Below are 6987 nucleotides of genomic sequence, written 5' to 3' on the forward strand. Positions count from 1 at the left end.
CAATCTGCAGGTATGGCAGTAGTAGAGATGCCAAAGTTGTAAAGTTCCTTTCATTGTTGCAATGGGTCTACTTGTATCCCTATTTAAACATTTTCCCCTTCCCCTCCACAAATTATGCCAACATCAAAAATGTGTGCTTATGTAAGAACTGCATGATTCTAAAATTTCATGACAATTCTTTTGAACTTACTTTTTTGTGGAATTGACTAAGAAAATCAATTACTCCTTCTATATAAAAAATGTACTGTGCTTAATTCGGCAGCCCATACACTAACATCGGAATGATACAGAGAGGATTAGCATGGTCCCTGCACATGGATGACTTGCAAATTCGTGAAGCAATCCATATTTTTACAACAACAAATGCTGGAGGGGATGGGGACACAATGGAACCCTACTGCATTCTTGGTGGGAGTGTAAACTTCTTCAACCACTTTGGAAAGCAGTATGGAGTTTCCTCAAACGACTCCACATAAAGCTCCCCTATGACCCAGCAATCCCACTTTTGTTCATTTACCCAAAGGATCACAAATAAGACCATATTAAAACTACCAGCACAACTATGTTTATTGCAACATTATTTACCATAGCTAAGATATGTAACCAATCCAGATGCCTGTCAGTAGATGAATGGATCAAGAAAAGGTGGTAAAGGAGTTCTGGGAAGATGGCGGAGGAGAAGCTGGAATCTGAACAAGCTCTTGCATAGAAAGCAGTTTCAGAGTTCCAGTGAACAGTCCCAAGCCAGAGAATCACACCAAGTGTGCCATCACAGGATAGAGAGTTAGTCAAGAGAGGGGAGGCCAAGCAGACACATCTGAGCGCCTGCCAGCAGCTGCCGCTGCAGCGACAGGGTCCCGGCGGCGACCACCACCGAGGGGTCAAACCTGAGACACAGTCCGGGACGAAGGAGCCAGACGCAATGGACGAGCGGATTCCACTCAACACCAGCAAGAACCGACAAGGAGCAGAAAACTTCATCCTGCACTTTGCAGACCAGAGACGACTCAGGATCCAAGACTCGGCGTGAGTAGAAGCCCAATGTCCTCACTACTTCTCAGGGAGCAGAGGAGGGAAGGCCACCCCTCCCCGCCCAGCACCGGTGATCTCCATCTTGGATACCGACAAAGCTCGGAGGAGCGGCTAGCTCCAGCTCAGGCCTTGGAATAAAATGAGTCATTTAGCAGGTCACAAGAACTTAACGGTGAAGTGACCTCACAGACTCAGTTCCATCCAGGGAAAAGTCACCCAGCTCAGGCGCCAGCCATTGAAGTGGCTCTCCTCACTGGGTAACCAGAGCCAGAGGCTGCCCTTCTCTCTAGCAGCCACCACAATCAATTGAAAAAACAGAAACCCTGAGAATGGCTCCAGGCTGGGTGCTGTGAGTTTTTTTCACAAAATAGCCCCAGGGAAAGGGTACTGTCTGTTGAAAGGCCTCAACTCTAACAAGAACCTGGCCTCATCACTGCATCCCCCTCTTTTGTGATTCTCAAAGCAGATCACCGTCCCAGTAAACTAACCTGGGAGGGGGATCTCAAAATCTTGGGTAAAGCAGAGCATTTTTCTGCCTGTTCCAACAAACTGACTTAAGAAACCAATTAAGCCACAGACCTCAAGCTGACCAGAGACTCCAACAAGACTCTGATTACAGACAAAAGGGAGATACAGGATTCTTCCCACCCCTCCCAAAAAAAAAAAATCAAAGAACTTTTTTTTTTCTTCTTCTTCTTTTCTTCTTTTTTTTTTTTTTGTTTTTCTTTTGTTTTTTGTTACCTTATATATATAAAATTTTTTTTTCCTTTCCTAAAACTTTTATTAATCTTTAATTTTTGCCACTTCTGAAAAAATAATTGTTTTCCAGTAACTTTTTTTTTTCTCCTCTTATAATTTTTATTTTAGGAATACGTGAATGTGTGTTTTCCTTTCTTTTCTTGTCTTCTTTCTCTTCTTCTTTCATTCTTAATTATCTTTTTGTTTTTTGTCTAGCTCTACTGAACTTCTGACCTTTTCTTCTCACTTTCCTATCTTTTCCACCTTTTCCTCTCTTTTGTTCTTCTTTATGTGACTTAAGTCTTGTCCTGCACATCCTCAGATAAACCCGTAGTTAACTAGTAGACCCTATCCCACATTGTGTACACACTTAATCCACAAACTTATTACTCAATTCAAAACCTCTGAGACTTAAATTCATTAATAGCAGTACTACCTCTTTATACCTATATAATATTAAAAGCATTTTTTTAAAGTTTTTCACATCTCCTCTATGTCCCTCCCTTTCTCTCAATATATTCACATTCCTCTCTAAATAGATGGTCTTTTAATCTCTATAATAACATTAATTTTTACGTTTCTATTTTTTTTCTGGTCTCTTTTCATTCCCCTTTCCCTTTCTTCTTTTTCTCTCTCTCTCTACTTGCATCCTACCCAACCTATTTCCTGAATTGTGAGTAGGACATAGTTAACTCTCCCTGTGCCTCCCCACAACAATCTATTCCTATTTTTTACCCACATCTCTCCCTAACCCTAATAATTTCTGGTTTTCCAAATTCTTCTCTGCGGTTCGAAGTCCTTTAACATATAGTTGTTTGATGTCGAATAGATGTATCTGTTGAACTAGATTGTATCTGTAGACTATTGACTGTACAAATGCAAACTTTGGTTGATGGTTGCCTTAAGATAGTGTTCTAGCACAATACTGGTGCTATCTTCATCTCAAATGGGCAGAGTAAGCCGGAAAAACACAAGAAAAATGGCAAATTCGGGTATCTCAATTCCCAATCTTGATAATCAGGGGTTAGAAGAGATAATGAATAATCCAGAGGAGAGTTCCCAAATAGCTCTACAAACACTGCTGGCAACCATGATAAATGAGAAGTTTGACAACGTACAAAGGACTCTGTATGAGCGTGATAGGGAGAGAGAGGAGGCATCCCAGAAGTTTATACAGGAATATCATAAGCATGAGGAAGCTCCACAAAAACTGATACAGGATTTGCGTGAACAACTTGAGAATACTCAAAGAGAAAGGGAGGAATGGCGTGAGCAGGCTGAGAACACTCAAAGAGATCTGCAGGAATCCCACGAACGGGAGGAAGCTAATCAAAGAGTAATACAGAAATTGAGATACCAGGTAGAGAACACACAAAGATCACTAAAAGCATCCATGGAATCCATTAACAAAGAGCTGAAGGAAGTCAGGGAGACCACAAAGGGAATGCTGAATGGAACCCAACAGAAGGAATGGGAGTCCAAAGAAACCATAACCAATCAACTAAGTGATTTGAGGACAAACACTGAACACCAAATTAAGGAAGTAAAGAAAATCATACAAGACCTAAAACAGAGCTTCAACAAAGAACTTGAAGCCAACAAAGCTGACCAATTAGAAGGAAAAGAGATAAAAAACAAAGTAGAGAATCTTGACAGCAGGTTAGACCATGCAGAAGATCGAATCTCAGGGATTGAAGACAGCCTAGATATTATAGAGATAGAACATACAACCATCCAAGACAAGTCCAAGAAATATGATAGATCTATCCAACACCTGGAAGACACCATCAGAAGGACTAATCTAAGGATAATTGGTGTAGAGGAGCACCTAGAAACAGAAGTTAATGGTCTAGGAAATTTGTTTAACAGGATCCTAGCAGAGAACTTCCCAAACATGCAAAAAGATAGGCTTGTTCAGAAACAAGAAGCCTTTGGAACCCCAAATAGACCAGACCAGAATAGGACATCCCACCGTCACATTATAATCCACACAGGATCAACTCGGAACAAGGAAAAGATCCTTAAAGCTGTCAAGGAGAAAAGGGTAATCACCTATAAAGGGAAACCAATTAGAATCACCTCAGATTTCTCAGCAGAGACAATCAAAGCAAGAAGAGCCGGGAATGATATATGCCATGCCCTAAAAACAAACAACTATCAACCAAGAATACTGTACCCAGCTAAACTCTCCTTCATAACTGAAGGCCAAATAAAAACCTTCCATAGCAAAGAAAAATTGAAACAATACATCTCCACCAAACCAGCCCTACAAAAGGTTCTTAAAGATGTCCTACACATAGAAAACCAACAAGACCGCAATAAAGGCCAAGAAACTGCACCCAAACTGAGAATCCAAGAACCATAGGAACAACCCAGTTTTCGCAGCCCCCAAGAAGGTAGATAACATGGCAGGAACTCCCAAATACCTCTCAGTCCTATCTCTTAACGTTAACGGACTGAACTCTCCAATTAAGCGACATAGACTGTCTAGTTGGATTAAAAAACAAGACCCTACTATCTGCTGCCTGCAGGAGTCACATCTTGCCCGTAAAAACAAACACATTTTCAATGTTAAAGGCTGGAACACAATCTACCAAGCAAACGAACCCCATAAACAGGCGGGAGTTGCAATCCTAATATCAGATAAAATAGACTTCAAATTAAAATTCGTGAGAAGAGATAAAGAAGGTCGCTACATACTAATTAAAGGATCTCTCCTTCAGGAGGATATTACAATTCTAAATATCTATTTGCCAAACAATGAAGCACCCAAATTTATCAAAGAAACACTACTTTCCCTCAAATCCCATATAGATCCAAAGACATTAATTGTTGGGGATTTTAACACACCACTCTCCCCACCAGTTAGATCAACTCGGCAAAAACTCAACAGAGAAACCGCAGATCTAAACAGCTGCATAGATCAACTAGACTTAACAGACATCTACCGAACATTTCACCCAGCAGCATCAGAATACACGTTTTTCTCAGCAGCCCATGGAACGTTTTCTAAAATAGACCACATTTTAGGCCACAAAGCAAACTTGTCTAAATTCAGAAACATTGAAGTTATACCTTGCATTCTCTGTGACCACAAGGGAATAAAATTAGAACTCAACACCAAAAGCCACCAAAGAAAGTCCGGTATCACATGGAGGCTGAACAACACACTGCTGAATCATGAGTGGGTCATGGAAGACATTAGAAAGGAAATTCAAATGTTCATGCTATTCAACAAAAATGAACACACAAATTACCAGCTCCTCTGGGACACAGCAAAGGCAGTACTCAGAGGCAAGTTTATAGCTCTGAGCTCCTACATCAACAAATTGGAGAGATCTGAAACTAACAATTTAATGACACATCTAAACCTCCTTGAAAAAGAACAGCTAGCTATGTCATTTGCCCTGCAGAAGCTCTGCAACCTTATACAATCCCAATTTTCCAACCTTTCTTTGATTTGTTGTGTTTCCGGGTCTCTATTCAGGAAATTTCGGCCTGAGCCAAGGAGACCCAGGGTTTCTCCTATTCCGAAAGCCCACGGACTGGGAGAAGATCTTCACTAGCCATACAACGGACAAGGGTCTCATATCTAAAATATACTTGGAACTCAAAAAATTAAACCACCCAACAACAAATCCTCAAAGAAACAACTGCCCAATGAGTAAGTGGGCGAAAGACTTAAAGAGAAGCTTCTCTGAAGAAGAAAGAAGGATGGCCAATAGACTCATGAAGAAATGTTCAACATCCCTAGCCATAAAAGAAATGCAAATCAAAACAACATTGAGATATCACCTCACTCCAGTTAGAACAGCAAAAATCAAGAACTCTAACAACAACAGATGCTGGAGGGGATGTGGACAGAAAGGAACCTTACTTCATTGTTGGTGGGAATGTAAACTTGTTCAACCACTTTGGAAAGCAGTATGGAGGTTCCTCAAAAGACTCCACATAGAGCTCCCCAATGACCCAGCAATCCCACTTTTGGGCATTTACCCAAATGATCACAAACAAGGTCACACTAAAGCTACCAGCACAACTATGTTTATTGCAGCATTATTTACCATAGCTAAGATATGGAACCAACCCAGATGCCCCTCAGTAGATGAATGGATCAAGAAGATGTGGTATATATACACAATGGAATTCTATGCCTCCATCAGAAAGAATGACATTTCCCCATTTGTTAGGAAATGGAAAGGCTTGGAAAAAATTATATTAAGTGAAGTAAGCCAGGCCCAAAGAAACATAGGTCCCATGGTTTCCCTTATTTGCAATATCTAGTATAGGTATGAGTCAAGCGGAAAAAGTCAGAGAATGTGATGTTAGGAAAACGAACCCTCAAATATGTATTTTAATGTTTTTGTTTTTTCATGCATGTGTTTCTAACGAATTCGTAAGATTATTTCTTTGTTGCTTTGTATGTCCCTCCCCCACAGTGTAACCCCCGCTTTCACTATATTTGATGTCAGTATAACATGTGGAGGAGACGGGGACAAACAAGTGGTTTAAGGATTCAGGTGAACCTGTTGCAACAATGAGAAGTACAAAATGTCATGTCAAAACCAGCTTTACAATGTCGGTGGGGGGGGAGGGGGGTATGATTGGGTGGGTGGGAGGGGGGAGGCTGGGAAGGGAGGTGAAGGGTAAACAAAGGAGGAGGCTGCAATGCTTGGTAAGAAATGTATGCATTATCCTGCCCATGTAATAGTAACCCCTCTGTACAGAATGTTCTCAAATAAAATAAAATTAAATTAAAAAAAAAAAAAGAAAAAGAACAGCAACATACACCCCAATCCAGTAGACAGAAAGAAATAATCAAAATTAAATCAGAATTAAATGAATTAGAATCCAAAAAAACTATAGAAAGAATCAACAAAACAAAGAGTTGGTTCTTCGAAAAACTTAACAAAATTGACAGACCCTTAGCAAATCTTATCAGAAAAAGAAGAGAACACACCCAAATTAATAAACTCAGAGATGAGAATGGAAACATCACCACGGTAACAACCAAGATTGAGAACATTATAAGGGAATATTCTCAAAACTTTATGCTAATAAGTTTGAGAACTTGGCAGAAATGGACCTCTTCCTAGCAAATATTGACATGTCAAAAGTAATCCAAGATGAGTTAAAGTATCTTAACAGGCCCATATCAAGCATTGAAATAGAAACAGCAATAAGAGACCTCCAAGTTAGGAAAAGTCCAGGACCAGG

The 6987-nt window shown here is 40.2% G+C and overlaps 1 non-coding gene across 1 annotated transcript; it reads left to right on the forward strand.

Annotated features, from left to right (window-relative positions):
• Nucleotides 1-246: 246 nt before the first annotated feature.
• On the forward strand, nt 247-353 carry LOC122098026. Its single transcript, XR_006145647.1, has one exon. It is a non-coding gene; the product is annotated as a U6 spliceosomal RNA (small nuclear RNA).
• The last annotated feature ends 6634 nt before the right edge of the window (nt 354-6987 follow it).

Source organism: Dipodomys spectabilis, unplaced genomic scaffold (assembly GCF_019054845.1).
Source record: "Dipodomys spectabilis isolate Male_0828 unplaced genomic scaffold, ASM1905484v1 ptg000451l, whole genome shotgun sequence".
NCBI lineage: Eukaryota > Metazoa > Chordata > Mammalia > Rodentia > Heteromyidae > Dipodomys > Dipodomys spectabilis.